Source organism: Schistocerca serialis, chromosome 1 (genome assembly GCF_023864345.2).
Source record: "Schistocerca serialis cubense isolate TAMUIC-IGC-003099 chromosome 1, iqSchSeri2.2, whole genome shotgun sequence".
In the NCBI taxonomy this organism is placed as follows: Eukaryota; Metazoa; Arthropoda; class Insecta; order Orthoptera; family Acrididae; genus Schistocerca; species Schistocerca serialis.
Window position 1 is genome coordinate 811,964,872 of NC_064638.1, and position 21,445 is coordinate 811,986,316.

The 21,445-nt window shown below is 42.9% G+C and overlaps 1 protein-coding gene across 1 annotated transcript in view; it reads left to right on the forward strand.

Moving 5' to 3' along the window:
- The first annotated feature begins 5,576 nt into the window (after positions 1-5,576).
- The window catches only part of LOC126458272 (cardioactive peptide), a 369,531-nt gene continuing 353,662 nt past the window's right edge, over positions 5,577-21,445 (forward strand). The window contains exon 1 of the mRNA XM_050095202.1: positions 5,577-5,655. The gene's annotated coding sequence lies outside the window, so the exon portion shown is untranslated. The remainder of the gene's footprint in view (positions 5,656-21,445) is intronic.

Consider the following 21,445-nt stretch of genomic DNA (forward strand, 5'->3'; position numbering starts at 1 on the left):
GGAGGCGGGCTGCACGATGTTGGGGCGTGAGCGGAAGACGGCCTAACGGTGTGCGGGACCGTAGCCCAGCTTCTTGGAGACGGTTGCGAATGGTCCTCGCCGATACCCCAGGAGCAACAGTGTCCCTAATTTGCTGGGAAGTGGCGGTGCGGTCCCCTACGGCACTGCGTGGGATCCTGCGGTCTTGGCGTGCATCCGTGCGTCGCTGCGGTACGGTCCCAGGTCGACGGGCACGTGCACCTTCCGCCGACCACTGGCGACAACATCGATGTACTGTGGAGACCTCACGCCCCACGTGTTGAGCAATTCGGCGGTACGTCCACCCGGCCTCCCGCATGCCCACTATACGCCCTCGCTCAAAGTCCGTCAACTGCACATACGGTTCACGTCCACGCTGTCGCGGCATGCTACCAGTGTTAAAGACTGCGATGGAGCTCCGTATGCCACGGCAAACTGGCTGACACTGACGGCGGCGGTGCACAAATGCTGCGCAGCTAGCGCCATTCGACGGCCAACACCGCGGTTCCTGGTGTGTCCGCTGTGCCGTGCGTGTGATCATTGCTTGTACAGCCCTCTCGCAGTGTCCGGAGCAAGTATGGTGGGTCTGACACACCGGTGTCAATGTGTTCTTTTTTCCATTTCCAGGAGTGTATATGAAAAAAGCTCTTTTTTGTTGTTTTTCGAGGAACCACCCATGAACTATTGGTGCCTCCATTAGTCCGATCAAGCCCACCGCAGACCACATCAAACGCAAACAGAACCAACTGATTTACGCCATCTGCCTAAGCAGGAGGTGGTGTGCAATACTCATACTTTGACCCTGTACTGTAGGAGAGTGACATTAAGACGATCCTTCTGTTGGGTATACATATGGTCCCAAGCCCAGGGCCATTCCAAAACACTTGACCCTATCGTTTTATCACTAATACAGCGAGAGGAATGAGCACGAAAAATCCTCTTTTTATGTGCGGTGTTTTGGAACATGCTTACGGATGGAAAGGCGTGCTCGAAAATTTCTTCATTCATTTACTTCAAATTTTTGCATGATACTACAATGAACATTCGGACAGACACAATCTACATATTTTTTTAAACGATGATGTACAGTCTGTTAAAACTGACTGTGAAAAGAAAATGCTGTGCTGTGAAAGTGTGCAGTTTCTATTTCCTTGTCGCCGTCAGTTTCAGCTACGATAGGACGATACTAACAATTAGACAAAATGTTTCTGCCATATTATTGTTTGTCCTCATAAATATTTTCAGACAAAAATTATATTCACAACAGTGTGTTGTTTTCCTCGCCGTATGCTTTACAGAAAACAGGAAAGTTGTGTTCATGGCTTATCGGCTTGTGATTATAATAGTACTACGGAACCTGAATCGACCGAAACTATCTAATCACAAATTTAATTTCTGAGTCCAAATAATATGGTTCAAATGGCTCTGAGCACTATGGGACTTAACTTCTAAGGCCATCAGTCCCCTAGAACTTAGAACTACTTAAACCTAACTAACCTAAGGACATCACACACATCCATGCCCGAGGCAGGATTCGAACCTGCGACCGTAGCGGTCGCGCGGTTCCAGACTGAAGCGCATAGAACCGCTCGGCTCAAATAATATGACCAATACACATTTTTAAAAGAAGTTCTCATAATTCAACTTTATCATCATAGTAAGCAACGAATAAAAGAAGAATTGGATAAAGGTAATCAGTTGTTTTAAGCAGGTGGTCTCACTGTGGAATCACTTAGGACATGTAGTTTTCAACCACCCATCATTCCATATGGTATATCTGAAAGCAAATTCGCATTTTTCTTCGACAAAATCCCACATCTCGAAACTCTCATGAACTCATAATGCTCAAAAGAAATTATAGCCCTGAATAACAAGCAAAAATAGGCCTAAAATTTAATAAATTTCATATCACAACTACAAACTGTCTTAATGGTTTCATTTCGGTAGTAGTCATAAAAGCCGTAGAACAAACTAAAATTTATGTTACAATATCTTAGATATACTTCCTTGTATTGTCAGTGATGTTCTCAATAAGGACACAATAAAAGAAAACGCAAGTTAGAATCATCTACAACCATGTACCACAACCTCTGTGTTGACTGTTGCTTTGAACGCTATAAGCGACTGATTCAATGCACTACATTCGTAGAAGTACCTAAGGGTACCGCTAGATGCCTCTGTCTTGCAATAGCAGTGATGAAATTAATGGACTAGTGGTTTCAAGCAGAAAACATTGGGGCTCCAAGAGTTAAAACAATTCGAAATACTGAAAGTGATGCTACTGTCCTCACAGATCCATCGGCTGGAGAGCCCTCCCATACCCCATATACCAATGATTCCGACCTATTTATCCATCCATTTTAAGAGACTCAAGCTTTCGTTTGCAGTAACAATAAAGAAGGCTAATTATCAGAGGAGGGCGAGAAGTAATGCACATCGAGAAGGGTGAGGAGGAGGTGGACAGAGAGGTAGGGGAGGAGGAGGAGATGGACAAACAGAGGTAGAAGGAGGATTAGATAGGCAGAGAGGGTGCGAAGCAGTTTAGGATGTATATCCAATTCCCACCCATATTTAACAATTGCGGATCATTTCTGAGTTAGCTAGTAAATGAAATAAAGAACGCGTCGTGAGGCATTAAGGCATCGAAGGTATCGTCTAATACAATGGTTCCCAACCTTTCTGGGACTATGAGCCCTGAACGTAATCGGATATTGGCTTGTACCCATCCCTCTACCCTCACCATCAACAACATCAGCGCCTAACTGAACTTTAGAATGAAAAAGAATTTTGTTTGAACGCTTTTCTTTAAAGGAAAATAAATGATATTTAGTTTTCGTAGGTGCCTTATTACACGACGAATTATGAATCAATGAGACAATTGGTACCCCTTAATTCTAACAACATTTATATTTATATTTATAGAGAGGTGAAATAATTCTGAGAGCATCAGCAGTGATACCTACAACTCCTCCTCGGAAAGAAAGGTAATTATCTACATTGAAGGTAGATACTTACTACAAAACGTGCTTCCTCTGCACCACTCCTCTCCCTAGCGACATTTCCTTCACTCACACCCTGCAACACCATTTTAAAATCAACCAAGTCAAAGGGTGTACACTATACCGACTACTTGTGTGCCACTAGATTCCTGGACTTATTGGACTTATTACCCCTTAACTGGTAGAAATTGGAAGACTTCAGGCTGCCAATGCTTTGCGTCTGACCACTGCAGTAGAGCAATGCAGTAGCCATTACGTCATGACAGCTGGTTGTGATCCCAACCAGATTGTTTATTTTAGCGAAGTGAATAATGAAACGGTATGTGGTCCATTGTGGAAACTACGTACAACTCGGAGAAGACATTTTCATGAGATATTCAAGCACATATGTATCAATTTTACTGTCACAGACGGATGATAGAAAGTATACGTGCAGCAGGCGGACTATGTGAGGAATAAGGAAGATGCTCTTCATACATCCGTTTCACTAGCTGTAACCTGCACCACATTGTCTCACGCGTTAATGCTACTATCTGAAATAAAAAACGTAATTTTTCGTAACTTGCGTAATCAGTATTACAGTTTTACGAAATAGTGATGATAATAATAATGGTCTTCTGAAAATACACTGAAGCGCCAAAGAAACTGGTATAGGCATGTGTTTTCAAATACAAAGATATGCAAACAGGTAAAATACGTCGCTGTGGTCAGCAACGCCTATATTAGACAAGTGTCCGGGGCAGTTGATAGATCGGTTACTGCTGCTACAATGACGGCTTATCAAGATTCAAGTGAGTTTGAACGTGGTGTTATAGTCGGCTCACGAGCGATGGGTCACAGCATCTCCGAGGTAGCGATGAAGTGGGGATTTTAAAGTACGACCATTTCACGAGTGTACCGTGAATATCAGGAATCCGGTAAAACATCAAATCTTCGACATCGCTGCGGCCGGAAAAAGATCCTGCAAGAATGGGACCAGCGACGACTGAAGAGAGTCGATCAACGTGACAGAAGTGCAACCCTTCCGCTGCAGTCCGGAACCGCGGGACTGCTACGGTCGCAGGTTCGAATCCTGCCTCGGGCATGGGTGTGTGTGCTGTCCTTAGGATAGTTAGGTTTAAGTAGTTCTAAGTTCTAGGGGACTGATGACCTAAGATGTTAAGTCCCATAGTGCTCAGAGCCATTTGAACCAACCAAACCTTCCGCAATTAGCTGCAGATTTCAGTGCTGGGCCATCATCAAGTGTCAACATGCGAACCATTCAACGAAACATCATCGATATGGGCTTGTGGAACCGAATGCCCTCTCTTGTATCCTCGATGACTGCACGACACAAAGCTTTACGCCTCTCCTGGGCCCGTCAACATCGACATTGGACTGTTGATGACGAGACATGTTGCCTAGCCGGACGAGTCTCGTTTCCAATTATGTCTAGCGAATGGACGTGTACGAGTATGGAGACGACCTCAGGAATCCATGGACCCTGCATGTCAGCAGGGGACTGTTCAAGCTGGTGGAGGCTCTGTAATGGTGTGGGGCGTGTGCAGTTGGCGCGATATGGGACGTCTAGATACGACTGTGACACATACGTAAGCATCCTATCTGATCACCTGCATCCAATCATGTCCATTGTGCATTCCGACGGACTTGGGGAATTCCGACAGTACAGTCCGACCCAGAATTGCTACAGAGTGGCTCCAGCAACACTCTTCTAGGCGGTACAGTCTGGAACCGCGCGACCACTGCGTCGCAGGTTCGACTCCTGCCTCGGGCATGGATGCGTGTGATGTCCTTAGGTTAGTTGGGTTTAAGTAGTTCTAAGTTCTAGGGGACTGATGACCTCAGAAGTTACGTCCCATAGTGCTCAGAGCCATTTGAACCAACACTCTTCTGAGTTTAACCACTTCCGCTGGCCACCAAACTCCCCAGACATGAGCATTATTTAGCATATCTGTGATGCCTTGCAACGTGCTGTTCAGAAGAGATCTCCACCCCTTCATACTCTTACTGATTTATGGACAGCCCAGCTGGATTCATGGTGCTAGATCCCTCCAGCACTACTAAAGACATTAGTCGAGTCCATGCCACGTCGTGTCGCGGCACTTCTGCCTGCTCACGGGGGCCCTACACGATATTGGGCAGGTGTACCAATTTCTAATTTCCTTGGCTCTTCAGTGTAGAACTTCTTTTTTTTTCTCCTTAGAAAATTTCATTTTACCTCTCACGGGGTAATTATCTCCAGGTTGGTAGCCACTGGTCTAATAGGTAAAGAACGGAAGTGTGGTGGGTAAAAGTCATAGAGAGAGGTCAAAGCTTGACTACAGTAAGCAGGTTCAAACTGACGTAAGTAAAAGAGAAGAGGAGGCTTGCAGGGAATAAAGCAGCGTGATGACAACAGTCAGCACAGCGGGTGGCAAAAGTGTGTGGTGTGGAGGGTGTGCCGAGGGCGAGGGGGCGGCCCGGCGGCTGCGTGGTGGGGCGGGGGTGCGTGGGCAGCCGCGGTCCGCGCTACGCCCTCGCCTGCGCCTATATAAGCGGCGGCGCGGAGCGCGCGCTGCACTCTCCGCCGCCGACGCCGACGCCGACCCCGCAGAGACCGCCGAGCAGCCAAGCAGACGCCGCGCGCACCCCGACACAGGTCAGTAGCGCGCGCCGGCGGCGCTGCCCGCCGTTGCACTTCAAAAAAAAAAAAAAAAAATACAAGAATGGAAAAAGTCTTCGTTGTTAAATACCGTCTACTACTCCGTCTGTGAGACATTTTGTAGTTAAATTTCCAACCTTCCAATCATAACACAACGCGCTAAATTTTTTTAGATCCTTTCATTTAGCTTACGATGACCTTCTAAAGTCAAGTATCGTTGATGGATGGTTCTAAGGAAGCCTCCACTAGATTTTCTGAAAGGCACCCCTCCTTAAGTGTGAATAAATTTATACGCATAAAAGTCTCTCTTCATCCCGAAGGCTGATTAGTACACCATAGTGGCATTGTCCTATTGGACGCAGTATGCTACTGCCGTCTTCGACTTTCGAATTAGCTTACCAGCCAGCTACACGAGTACCTATGGTTCAACGTGCTCACCGACTCACGAAATACGTGCATAAATAAGCGAATATTAGTAGTGAAGGTCTGGAGACTGCTCCACGTTTGTTGAGTAAACTGCTCCAGTGCTTCGAGTTATAAAGTATAACTGACTGCAGAAATTGAACAAATACAGAGGCGAGCTGTTGGGATCATGGGTAACACGTCGGCATAGCTAATAATGGAGTGTGACACATATTTTCAGAGAATTTAAACAGGAATGTTTGCACGATTCAAGCACCAATGCTGAGGCTTCCGCTACACCTGGAGTATTGTGTATGTAAATGATGTAAGAACGATTGAAGTGCATGTGCGCATAGAGCAACATAGGGAGTCGTTTCTGCTTTGCACTATCTATGTCTGGACAATGATAATAATTTTTCTACAATGTATAACCCATCATAAAGTACTGCTAAGTTGCTTGTGGTCAGTGTACGTATATAAGTAAATGTCGTTAACATCTATTTTAATGCTGAAATGGTTTGTTCATTGCTGAGATCAGGCAAACAGTTCACAGAATCCACATCAATGTACTCACTATTAGAAAAAAATTGGTCACCTCTATCAATAAAACAAAATGTTCAGACTATTTTATTCTGTGAGTTATGGTCGAAAAAATTCTTTGTTAATTGCTTCAAGGTACGTAAACTATATAAAACCCATTCTTAGGTGTCACTATTTCGTTACAGATATCTCATCATTACAGATATCCTTACAAATATAAAGAAAATATGAAGCTGTACAACTTAAGAGCTTCCCTTTTCATCAGTAGCAGCGTTATTTTTAGTTAATGTAATGTTAGTTCGTGAGGGAAAATAATATACTTTTTATGATTATGCACACTACTTTTGCTTGATTTTCTTTCTAAGCTCAGTGGCTATTTTAAACATTCAGTGTATTATATGTGGAGTACAGTATGTGCTACTGAGTACATAGTACACCTCACGACCACTTTGTCCGCAAAAACTACAAGCCGACTATACCCTGAAAATAAATGAAGCTTGACGGAAACCCGTCTTGTTCTGAGACTGGCAACACACAAGGACTACTGAATGTCTTGCTCGTTTATAGCTTCATACCTGTTCAGCGCAGGCCGGCGAGTACGTAATTTGCACACGCTCCGCCCAAGTGTTCGCGGGTGCCACACTACAAACGGCTACTCGTATTTGTATGCGCAATATCATACTGGTCACCGCCGCGTAGCCTTCACGAACAACATACGTGAGGAACTCTAGAAGCAATCGAAAGTTTAGAAAATTCTAATCGCGTATGCTCTGTGTTTCGATGGATCACAGCAGTGGAAAGCTTCCGGAGTACCCATTGAATATAATTAAAATGATCTACATGTACCACAATTAGATGCTGTAATTGCTTCTGCACGACTACTTTCGTGATACCCTTGCGTTAGCTTAATTATACGGTTGTGAAGAAGTGTGTGCGACCCATACTTCACTTCTGTTTCTTTAGTTGTTGGTGTGTTAATGATGTTCTATTCAGCCAGTAAATTTCAGGTATGATATGTTTTTTTTCCAGAGCAGCGACCAATTTCCTTACCTCAAGAGATTGTGGGCGGCGCTGCAGCAAACAGCTGCAATGACAAATCCAGTGCACTAAAATGCAACACGGGATTTAGCTAACTTACCTAAACTGTTAAAAAAGCATTGATTAAAATTCTTATTATGTTAACTTTTATATGATAAAATTTGGGTCACCATTCGCAACCAAGAGAAAAATCCAGCAAATCAACTTTTCAAGAGCTACGAAGTAGAAAATGAGCTTTTTAGCTGTATACCGTCAAAGAATACATTTATATGAGTCATCTAGAATGCCAAACATTTTTTCGAAGACTTCCAGAAGTTCTGGCAGTTGGAAGTACTTAAAAGTATCTGCAGATAGGTGCAGCCTCTAGTGAACGTTTTCATGGTAGATAAATTTTACTAACCTGTTGTAACAACTGACACTAACGCAGTCCGTATGCACTAAAGAAATTTAGCAAGAATGTTTCTCGAGAAGTCCGGTCTCGTAAACTGACAACAGCCGAGAGAGCGGTGTACTGACCAAATGCCCCACCGTTTCTGTACCCGGTGACGTATATGGGCTGAGGATGACATAGCGGTCTGTCGGCACCATTGGGCCTTGAAGGCCTGTGCAGGCGGATAATTTCCTCGAGAAGATCTGGATCCATCTTGCAGTGATTTGAGTTTGAAGCCTATCTTCCAAGCAGACTTTACAAAAGCGATAAATTATTTTTGAATACTCCTTAGAAATCGATATTTTCCACAGAACTTCTATCAATATAACTTAATATGTTTGCTTTACTCACTTCTGCTCCGGAAGTTCGAGCTCGACACTTCTTTGACGTTACAAAATCCAGACTTTTTACCATTAGTAGAGCAGTGGAATACTGCGAGACTTTTCATCAACAGTATTTATGGACATTAATTTGTGCTCGTCCATTTATGTGAGACACCATTCGCTACATAAAATATTTCTGGATTTTTATGTAATCTATCAACGAAGCTTTTATTTTGGTATTAGCATCTTCAAAACAATCCAAGTTTCCCTACTCCATCTGATACATCATTTCTATCTATTGAGAACATTAGCGTAATCTTTACTGCAATCTGAAGTTATCTTCGTTTCTGAAGAAAATTCTCCAGCCATCCTTACTCATTATGTTCTGTACCTAGCAAGCCATTCAAGGTAGATCCATGCGAGTATCTAGGAAGCCCCATAAGGTAACACATAATATCCAAACAGGTCAGCAGCAACTGTTGACAAGCTATATTTGATTAAATATTTCAGTTATGGTGAAGTATAATACAGATCGCTACGGTTTTGTCAGCTACGACAGTCACAACATTAAAATAATTTTTAGTAACGTAAAAAAATTAAGAATAAATTTGGCAAAAATTTTGAAGTTGAGGCAATCATATACGACGACGATATTAAAGCGTTACATCGGAACTAAGCTGAAAATGTTTGAAAATGGACCACAATGGCCGAAACCGGTAATTGCCTAGATATATTAAACCGCAATTGTGACTGAAATAAATCATCACATACTACCCAGAAGGACGCTATACAACCAAATCTTTGTTATCATTTGACAGTAGGTACAATAAAAGTACCAATTCGCTTGTGCCCTCGATTTCGAGTATGAAGACAATGGTCACCTGTTACACGAACACTGTTGCTAAATATTCGGCGTTTATTTGAAAGCAGAAATTCCTTGTGAAGAAATTCCATTCTAATTAAACTATTGACGTAATTGAGGATCTTTTAACATTCCAATTTTGGAGAAATTTTACAATAATTTTGCATATGTGTTTCTTTGCTCTTCTGCTGTGACGTGCACATTTTTCCCGTCAGTGATGGCTGCTCACCGCCTGAGAAATTCGTATTCAAGACAGTAAAGGCCTGGCTCCATACGCACTGAACACAAAACCTAACAAAAATTAAAAATGCTCCTATCATAGCTAAAAAAAGAGGTGAATATCGCCTGGATAGAGTTAGGGATGTAAAAGAAGGGCACAAGCTTTTCGACTTATCTGGCAGCTTCAAAGACATTGAAATCAAAACATCTTGACATATTCGCGCTGTTTCATTTGTTAGTATTAGTGTCCATGTCATGTAACATAATGCAACCACCTTCAGAAATTTTATTGCACAGTAAAAAAACTTTTTTTAGCTATTACATGCATACTCTTCAGCCATATGAGATTATATATTGTTTGATGTGGCTGGCGAATCTTCTGGATTTTGGGCGCTGAATCAGGGACTTCAGCCAATAAATTGAAATAGGATGCAGGTGTGCGAACACCTTGCAGCTAAAAGATGGTTAGGTGGTTGATTTGGGGAGGGGACCAAACAGCGAGATCATCGGTCCCATCAGATTACGGAAGGAAGTCGGCCGTGTCCTTTTACAGGAAGCTTTACCTGAAGCGATTTAGGGAAATCATGGAAAGCCTAAATCAGGACGGCCGAAAGCGGGTTTGAAACGTCGTCCTTCGAATGTGGATCCAGTGTTCTAACCACTGCGCCACCTCGCCCGGTGCAGCTAAGAGAGCTGGAGAAGTAGGATTAACTCGTAGAAAAGCGCGAATCTGTCAAAATGTTTTGATTTAAATGTCTTTGAAGCTGCCAGATAAGCTGAAAAGGTAGTTAGATTCTCCTTCCTAACTCCGCCTAGGATATATTCGCCTTTCTTGTACTATGATAGAAGCATTTTTCATTCTGGTTCCCAGCTTGTACTCTACCATTAAATCGCCATAGCTTGGCAACCGACTAAGATTTTTTTGACTCAGGCGATGACTGATACGATATGGGTATTTTTATTGCCATTCGAACAATGTTGCTTATATAGTGGCAACGGATAAAGCTTTCACAATACAATAGGACATGCATTAAATACATGTATTTATCTACCTTCTTGCAAAATATGAACCGATTCGCACAAGTCTCAAACATAGAAGTGGAGCGCTAAAATAAAAAGATAAAAACTGACAAAGGACGGGTGTTTTGTACGAAAAATCCGACCGAAGCTAGATTTTTAAAAAGGAGTTTTCAATTTTATCGTAAGGGTGCATTTTTTATTCAGATGATTCTCTTTAAACCAAGCCTGCACACTCAGTTCACATAAGAATCAATACTGCGTGTGATGTTTAGCTCGACTTCAAACAATCGTATATCGACAATGAAAATTTTGTTTTCAGTTTATCCTCTTATCTACTTCTGTGCAAAGTTTGAACCAATTCGTACAAATTTAAAGTACAGAAACCTCCCTGAAAAACGTTTAGTTTGCACCTAAAACCCAAACGGAGAAAGATTTTTTCAAACAGTTAAAATTTTTCTTAGATCAAGCTTCGATGTACCAGTGGACCAAATTTGAACCATCTGTCCCACTCCAGTCCGAAGTTATTTAAGGGTGACTGTTTTTACACGTATAACCCGAACGGGGATCACTGTTTTTGCAAGTAAAATCCGAACGGTGCACAGAAAAATGTTACCATTACCTGAGAATTAATTTCAGCCCAATTAAAATCTTTTGGAAAAGAAAATAATCGATTCCCACTATCTGCCTGGACGCCAGCTCCGGTTCGTGTTCAAATGTGTGTGAATTTCTAAGGGACCAAACTGCTGAGGTCATCGGTCCCTAGACTTACACATTACTTAAACTAACTTATGCTAAGGACAACTCAAACACCCATGCCCGAGGGAGAACTCGAACTTCCGGTGGGAGGAGCCGCGCAGTCAGTGACAAGGCGCCTCAAACCGCGCGGCCACTCCGCGTGGCGCTCCGGTACGTCTTTCAAACCTTGCTTAATATACTGTAACATAGCTACAGTAAAACAGATGTTCGAATGGCTATGCAAATGGTTGCTAGCCTGTGCTGAACCGAAAACTTTTTACCCTATGTTCCTAGCTCAAATAGGAACCGAGCTCCAAGACCCCCCCCCCCCTGCCCCCTCCAACTACTGTTCAAGGCGCGATCTTTCCACGCTGTAACGATTTACCCATTTTTCTGTTTTCAGCTGTTTCATTAATTTGCCCTTCACAATTGTGAGTGATTATTTCTTTGTCACACATTTAAGAGTTCGAACGGGGCTCATACGCCTACTTAAAGAATGTAATGCTATCTCTGCATGTAAATGAACTTTTAAAAGCATGTCTTACAATTTCGTCTTTTATTATTGCAGTTTTCTGTTTGAACAACAGATCGAACAGCAACAGACGACACGGTCATTGACAAACCGTTCAATGGTTATACAGTGGATTATAATTTTCTGAGATTGTTCGTAATCTCTCTTGTTACGCGAAATGTGTTGGAGACATGCAAAGTTCTATCCCTGTCCATTCTCTTTCAACAGAATTTGCAGCAGTTTTGTTTCCTTATATTTGTAATAATATTACTGTTATAAGAAGATCTTTTAGTATCACACTTAGTATGCATTTATATTGAGCTTGATGGACCGAATACTTAACCTGGACTACAACTCTAATGTGATCATTACCTTCGCAAAGATAAAAATTCTTATTTTGCACGGGATACTAATTATTTTCGTCTTCTTTATCCATTACGCAATTCGACCTCTTGCGAACATCAAAATTGACCTTCCATCCTCTTTGATCAGACCATTCTGAGAAACCCTTCGAGCTCACCTATAGACACATTTTGATATTCTCAATTTTGCCGCTTGAGGTGCAAATGTTGAGTGACTGCGTATGTCTTTGTTTCTTTTTCCGTCGCTCTTCGTCGCTCCGACGACTGATCGAAGGAATCACAGATCGCAGGGTTGAACTCTAGTCTTGTCCACTCTTTTACTTGCTAATGGAAGACCTACACTTCAGCCCTACATAAACGTGCTGATGCCGGTGCTGCTGCCATGGTCTTGTAGAACCTCAGCATTGTTTCGATCCTTCATTGTTTCTTTAGCTTCTACCTATACAGAATCTATAATTTTTTAAACTTTTTCTAATATCAAGTTTATAAAAATTTTAAACCCTGCAACGAAGAAAAGCTGACATCTTTTATGGATTTGTTACTAATGACTAACATGTAGTGAATTTAAGCTGGACCACAAAATATCATGGATTCTATTGTATGCAGCCAAATTTCGAAACTGTACTGTTCCATTCCTCAGTTCATTTCAAACAGAGTTCGCTATAGTATGTCTTTAGAATCTCAAACTGTTACCTGATCGTCGGCAAACAAGAGCCTTAAGACAAATCTTAATTTTAAAAACCAACAGCCTCAGTTGCACAGATCATCTAGATTTACCTAGGATTCAGTCGGGATAACCCAACCTTCTTCAGAATAAAAGTAACTACCATTTGTCCATAGTGGACATCGTCAAGCTAAAACTCCGAATCCATAAATTATTGTCAGACTGTAAAAACGTATTTGAAACTGCCTCGGCTCCCCTTCGCGACCGCGATGCAGCAGCCACGAGTACTGTATTGGAACTCAGAGTTCTCGCCCAGGCATTACAACATCGCCACTTTCTCAGCAGGCAGTCAACGTGTCTGACTTCAGTCGGAAAGTTGGCTCGTTTTCCGACGTGGTCGTTGTCTTAAATACATGTTATTGTTGTGGTCTTCAGTCCAGAGACTGGTTTGATGCAGCTCTCCATGCTACTCTAACCTGTGCAAGGTTCTTCATCTTCCAGTACCTACTGCAACCTACAACATTCTGAATCTGCTAAGTGTATTCATCTCTTGGTCTCCCTCTACGATTTTTACCCTCCACGCTCCCCTCCAGCACTAAATTTGTGATCTCTTGATGCCTCAGAATATGCCCAACAACCTATCCCTTCTTATAGTCAAGTTGTGCCACAAATTTCTCTTCTCTCCAATTCTATTCATTACCTCCTCATTAGTTATGTGATCTACCAATCTAATTTTCAGCGTTCTTCTGTAGCACCACATTTCGAAAGATTCTATTCTCTTCTTGTCCAAACTATTTATCGTCCACGTTTCACTTCCATACATGGCTACACTCCACACAAATACTTTCAAAAACGACTTCCTGACACTTAAATCTATACTCGAAGTTAACAATTTTCTCTTCTTCAGAAACGCTTTCCTTTCCATTGCCAGTCTACATTTCATATCCTCTCTACTTCGACCATCATCAGTTATTTTGCTCCCCAAATAGCAAAATTCCTTTACTACTTTAAGTGTGTCATTTCCTAATCTAATTTCATCAGCATCACCCGACTTAATTCGACTACATTCCATTATTCTCGTTTTGATTTTGTTGATGTTCATCTTATATCCTCCTTTCAAGACACTGTCCATTCCGTTCAGCTGCTCTTCCAGGTCCTTTGCTGTCTCTGACAGAATTCCAATGTCATCGGCGAACCTCAAAGTTTTTATTTCTTCTCCACGGATTTTAATTCCAACTCCGAATTTTTCTTTTGTTTCCTTTACTGCTTGCTCAATATACAGATTGAATAACATCGGGGAGAGGCTACAACCCTGTCTCACTCCCTTCCCAACCACTGCTCCCCTTTCATGTCCCTCGCTCTTATAATTGCCATCTGCTTTCTGAACAAATTGTAAATAACCTTTCACTCCCTGTATTTTACCCCTGCCATCTTCATAATTTGAAAGAGAGTATTCCAGTCAACATTGTCAAAACCTTTCGCTAAGCCTACAAATGCTAGAAACGTAGGTTTGGCTTTCCTTAATCTATTTTCTAAGATAAGTTGTAGAGTCAGTATTGCCTCACGTGTCCCAACATTTCTACGGAATCCAAACTGATCTTCCCCGAGGTCGGCTTCTACCAGTTTTTCCATTCGTCTGTAAGGAATTCGTTTTAGTATTTTGCAACCATGTCTTATTAAACTGATAGTTCGGTAATTTTCACATCTGTCAACACCTGCTTTCTTTGTGATTGGAATTATTATATTCTTCTTGAAGTCTGAGGGTATCTCGCCTGTCTCATTCATCTTGCTCACTAAATGGTAGAGTTTTGTTAGGCCTGGCTCTCCGAAGGCTGTCAGTAGTTCTAATGGAATGTTGTCTACTCCCGGGGCCTTGTTTCGCCTTAGGTCTTTCAGTGCTCTGTCAAACTCTTTACGCAATATCATGTCTCCTATCTCCTTAAACACTTAATAAAGTTTCTTTCCTATCCTCGTAGCCATTACATTAATAAGATTCGACATCTATGACACGCCAGTGCTTTCCTGAGCAGACCTGAATTCTAGGACTTAGTTGCCCAGCTATTAACTAACGAATTTTTGATATATTCCTTGTTAACATTCAGTCTGTGAGTTGTTTATGTAATTGTATCGAGCGTACAACGCATATCTCACGGATGCGCAACGTGTCTAAATGCCTTTGCAGTGTGACGTAGGCTGGGAAGTCTACGACTGGCGGTGTCAATGAAGCGACGACATTCCTGGTTTAGGCTCCTTACTCGGCACCAAACCACAGTGACAGCAGTAGGAGGACTCTCTCCGTAGTCGCTAGTTTCCTTGAATCTGCGGAGAGAGGGAGGGATTTCATTGGATTGCAGTCCACACATGTTACAGGCGTGAGAAGCGCTCTGTAGCTCGTTACACATTATTTTGGCAACATCTTTAAGAGATAATTTTGAAATGAAACGAGAAGGAAGACTTTTCACGAGTTTCACTATACTTCGTCAGGTCCTCAGAGAAGAAATTGCGCATTTACGACTTTATCAGATGGTGTTTCGTAAGATAACGTTCCAAATTTACATAGCGGCAATCCCATGTAACACGATACTATTCTCTGGTACACACTGATCAGCCGAAACATTATGACCACCAGCCTACTATCGATATAAACCCGTCCAGGCGATAGCGGCGTCACCTGGTGAGGAATGACTCCTAGTGAGACACACGAACGGTGCCCGTAGTTGGGTTCTTGGGTTGGGTTGTTTTGGGGGAGGAGACCAGACAGCGAGGTCATCGGTCTCATTGGATTAGGGAAGGACGGGGAAGGAAGTCGGCCGTGCCCTTTCAAATGAATCATGCCGACATTTGCCTGGAGGGATTTAGGGAAATCACGGAAAACCTAAATCAGGATGGCCGGACGCGGGATTGAACCGGGTGCCCGTAGTATCAGTGAGCGTGCTGTCCGTGTGTAGAACGGGGAAGGTGCGATCTATCTGAGTTTGACCTAAGGCAGATTGTGTTGGTCCAGAGGCTCGCCAAGAGCATTCCGGAAACAGTACAACTTGTCGGGTGTTCGAGGACTGCTGTGGTGAGTGTCTTCAACACGTGGAGAAACCAAGGTGAAACCCTGTCTGACGTCGTCGTGGGGTTGGGCGGCCACCCCTCATTATGGATGTCGGACGTCGTAGGCTGGGCAGACTGGTAAAACAGGACAGGCGGCGAACTGTGGCGGATCCAACATCAGACTTTAATACTGGGCAGGGTACAAGTGTGTCTGAACACACAGTGCACCGAACACTCCAAACGATGGGGCTGCGCAGCCGACGACTTATTTATGCGCCAATGTTAACACCACGACATCGGCAACAAAGACCGAAATAGGCACGTGACCATCGACAATGGACGTTGGCGCAGTGGAAGAGCGCTGCATGGTGTAATTAATCCCGATACGTGCTTCATCATGTCGATGGGAGGGCGCGAATCTGTCGTCTTCCGGGGGAACAAATCCTTGACATCTGCGCTGCGGGACGGAGACAAGCTGGCAATGACTCCATTATGCTCTGGCGAATAGTCACGTGAGCATCCATGGGTCCAGTGGAGCTCGGGCAAAGCACCATGATGGCCAAGGAGTACCGTACAACGGTTGCAGACCAGGCGCACACTTTCACGATAGTCATGTTTCCCGACGGCAGTGGCATTTTTCAACAAGATAATACTCCATGTCACAAGGCCAGGAGTGTGATAGAACACTCGTGTGATGTGAACGAACGTAGCGTCAGAGCTTATCGCTCCCTTCCCCGGCATGTAAGGGAATTAGGTGTCTTGCGTGTACAGATGTGGTGCTAACTGCCTTCAGAGATCTGCCGAGACCTCAGTGCTTCAATGCCATGACGTGTCGCCGCTGTTATCCGTGCCAAAGGTGGACATACCGGCTATTAGGTAGGTGGTCATAATATTCTGGCTGATTGCTGTACCAACATATGTCCCTCTGTGTCCAAATGTTTTTGGGACAATGTTTTCTGTTCCCACTCAGACAATCACGTCCTACACTGTGATACTATCATCGAAGGACTGACACACGAAGGCTAAGAACCGTGCATTCGCTCAGCTACAAGACAAGCCTTCTTCATTTGAAGCCTTTCTCCTGGCACCACTGCCCCAACCATGCCTACTGCTGTTGTCAACGACAGGATCATTAACGATTGTATTTCACATAAACATAAACAATAAGAAATCAGGAAATGGATAACAAAGGTATTTACTTTATTAATACTGTGCATCAGACTAAATTTCGTAAGTCAAACCAAGTGAAAATATATATTTTTGTGGCCAGTTCGTGTAACTCACCGGGATGTGAAGGCGGATCTCTGTCTTAGAAAGCCCTTGAGTTGGCAGTTACGCTGCCTGCAAGTGCCACATGGACGACTTCAGAGCTTCTATACCGCTGCTATCCTGCTAGACCAGCACTACCTAGACATAGCACATAGTTCGACTTACGCCTCAGGGCTGTAATTCATCCGTCGTACTTTTTAAAAAGAAAATTGAGGAATGGTCAGTCGCATCAGAAAGACGTAACTGAAAGGTAAACAGGGCGAATTCTCTCTTCTGCATAACATTATCGCAGCGATTCGCGGTAAACTGTTCCTTATTTCAGAATTCTTCAATCGTAAAGAAGTTTCTAAAGTTGCCTCACAGAAATGTCGCTGTTTCTTGAAATTGTATCTATTCCATGGCTGCAACAACAGCTATCTTTTCAGCTTACCGTCCTTCTGCTACGCACCTTCCCAAACAGTTGACTCTTTCAGGTAGTGCTTAATTACAAGGTAATGTAAGGCAACTGCGACCCTCTGCATCTTCATATCTTTACACTCTGCTATGCAGTGCGCGGTTCATCTACATCTACATCAGTACTCTGCAAACCACCTGACGGTGTGTGGCGAGGGTACTTCTGCTACCAATAACTGATCACCCCCCCCCCCCCTTTCCATGTTCCATTCGCGTAAGGCGCGTCGGAAGAGTGATTATTGGTAGGCCTCCGTTTTAGCTCTAATTACTCGGATTTCCCGTTGTGCCCATCGCATGAAAGACTTACGTGGGAGAAAGTAATATGTTATCCGACTCTTCCTCGCTCGAAATGTCAATAGTGAAACTCCATGATGCACAACGCCTCTCATAGAATCTGCGGGGATTAAAGCTCCCCTTTCCGTTGTATCTTCACCATCTCTCTTATCAGTCCTACCTCGTAAACCCCAGCTTGATGAACAATACTCAAGCATCGGTCGAACAAGCGCCTTGTAACCCACTTTTTTAGTGGATAAATTATATTTCCTTAAAATTCTTGCCACGAATCTCGGTCTGGAATCTGATTTTCCTATTTTTTTTTAAGCGATCATCACTATTAAAGCCGATCCGGAGAGATACTCCTAAATATTTCACGGTAGCTATTTTTCCAGCTATTTGTCATCAATAGCGTAGTTGTACCGTAATGGATTTCTTTTCTTATGTATGCGCAATATGTTACATTTATTTCCATTGAAGGTCAACTGCCAGTTCCTACACAGTTTACCAATTCTCTGTAGGTCATTCTGCAAATCGTTACTGTCTTCCGGCATTAATATCTTCCTGTAGTCATCCACATATCAGCGAACACACTTAAAGAGCTACCAAAGAAATCTTCCAGATCATTTATATATATTGTAAACAGTAACGGTCCTATCACACTTCCTTGGGATATTCCGGAAAGTACCTTTACATTTGTCGATTTTGTTCCGTCAAGAGCCATGTAGTGTTCTTTCTGCAAGGAAGTCTTCAATACAATTGCTAATCTGTTTCGATACTCGGTAAGCTCGTATATTTTTCACTAACCGGTAGTGCGGGACAGTGTCAAATGCCTTTCCTTGTAGTCGAGGAAGACTACGTCAATCTCAGCTCTAATGGCTACAGCTCTGCGGATCTTATGGAGGAACAGTGCGAGCTGAGTAACTCAAGATCTTTGATTGCAGAATCGATGTTAATTTTTATACAGGAGGTATTCGTTCTCCAAATACGTCATAGTTCTTGAGCATAAAAAAGATCCATAATTATAGAATAGATTGACATTAACGATATAGGCCTATAATCCTGTGCATCTGTCTTATGAGGCTTGTTGAGAACACGAATGACCTGCACTGTTTTCCAATCGTTAGGTGCCCTTCGTTACAGCAGCGACCTACGATAAGCTGCTGTTAGAAAAGGAGCTAGTTCTTTCGCATAATCTTACATGTAACTCATGTGGCCGTGACGCCTTCCCATTACTAAACGAATGTAGTTGTTTTTATGTTCCGTGATCATTTATTTCAATATCTGCCATGTTGAAGTTCGTACGACGATTGAAAGGTTAGACTGTATTGCGATGTCCCACCGCGAACCAGTTCGGAAGACCGAAATCAGTATTTTGGCCTTCTCCCTGTCATTTTCCATTTCGGTGCCATTATGGTCACTGCGTGAGTGAATAGATCATATCCAACCGCTTACTTATTTTACGTAAGACCAAAACCTCTCAGGTTTTTAGTTAGCTTGGTTAACAGAATTTTACTTTCGAAGTCACTGAACTCTTCTCTCATTTCTCTCATTACTTTCATTGCGCTTCCTTCAGCTTATGTTTGTGAGCTAGTTTTTGTCTTTTCTTTAATCTGTAATTTAGCCGTCTTTTTTTACGTGGCAGTTTTCTAACTCAGCTATTAAACCACAGTGGGTCTTTCCCATACCTTAAGATCTTGCTCGGAACATACTTGTCTAAGGCATGTTGAAGATGCTTTTGATCTTTCTCCATTAGAGCTCTCTATCTTCGCTCTGAGAGAAGCCATCTCGTATCATTCGTATTCTTTACGTTCCCTACTATCGGAATTAGAGAGAGATGAAAGTCTGAGTTCTCTCGCAGACATTGTAGACTCTCTCTCTATCTCTCTCTCTGTCTGCTTCTCATTTCGCTCCTCCTTAGACGTAAGATTGTCTGAGGCAACAAAACTGATTTAAATGTAACGTCTAAATACTTCTTCTATCCTCGAAAGTGAATTACAAATTATTTCAAACAATGGAACTCTTGTATCGTAGAAGAAGTTTCTGCCATGTAATAGCCACATCTTTTTCAAATTTCTTCAGTCTCATGTGAGGGATCTTATCGTCCACTTTCTTAATGACTGATTGTTTTGTGTTCATTCCACTGGACCACTATCTCAAATGTTGCCTCGAGATGTTTGGTGCATAGCCTTGTGACGAGGCGGGCTTTACAGTTGTCAAATGATTGTGAAAGTTCATTGCAGATGACCACCAGCTCATTTTCTTTCTTTTTTTTACGTGATTTCGTTAAGAGGCGATTACTGATCATGTAACGGAAAGCTAACATTAATTTTTATGTGTATTTCAGCTCGCACTTACACCTCAGGAAACTTTTTACAATTCATTCCAAATTATTCACAACCATGAGAATCTTCTTTTGAAATGCTCTCATATTCAAGCAAAATTTTTCACTAATGCGTCTGATTCACAAATTCTAAAGCGAGATGTATATTGGTAGCTGATCATTTGCGAGAGTTGATCTAGAATGAAATCAAATTTGTGTTTCCTCACATGGATGGTAAATGGGTTTCATGTAGGGGCATCGAGTGAAATTCTTAAGTAAAAACATAAAATTTCCGTCTAATCACGTTCGGTCATCATTGTATTCTGTACGTTAGTACTGTCATGCTGCCACACGACAAAACAAGCAGGAAACTGGAAACCTGTAACAACCTCTCCGACGACCTTTCTTCTACGAACCAATGTGCGTATATCGTCTTCTTTAATAATTGGAAAGGTTTTCTGCACATTGGTTCACAGATCTGTAACATATTGTTCAGGTTTCAGTGCTCTCTGTCCGTACTCATGTCTGTAGGTTTTGTTTCGTGTTCTCCTGGCACCTCACTCCACAATAACACTTTTAACAGCGGTCCAAGAAACATGTGGCGCGTGCAGCCCGAACATCTGGGACCCAATCCGCACATTATCACATAGAACAGACCCATTCTGATAGAAGGCGTTTCTAGGATGTTGCCCCTTGCCTGCCTGTAGTTTCGTACCCTGCCATACCCAGATAGCATATTGTTCCAAAGTCTTTCCGACAGTTGTCTATGGGTGACAGACCACGTCATGGAGGACAACTTTTGATAGATACAAAATGTTCACTGACACCTCACAGCGAAGCTAGGCATCGTTTAGTAGCCTATCGTCCTGATACGACGAGATTTCACTGAACTAGCACAGTATACTACGTGTGCTGTACACGACCTACCGTAGTAAAATGATAGTGACACCTCTAATCCGAGAAAGAAGTTCCTGAACTGAATCAGAAACTTTAAATCTGCACGGCCTACTGCCTTTCACGCGGAGCAGATGCCTGGATGACACACACTGCATACGAACGCCAGAGAGTGCCTATGCCTTGCCATCTCGCAGGGTACGACCAACAATAAAAGACTCCTGGTGTCGCTGGGAAGTGTCAGTGAACATTTTGTCTCTAACAAAAATTGTTCCCCATGACGTGATCCGTCACCTCTAGATGTCTGAGAGGTGGTGGTCTCGCAGTAGCGTTCTCGTTTCCCGTGCACGGCGTCCCGGGTTCGATTCCCGACGGGGTCAGGGATTTTCACCTGCCTCTAGATGACTGGGTGTTGTTGTGTCGTCTTCAT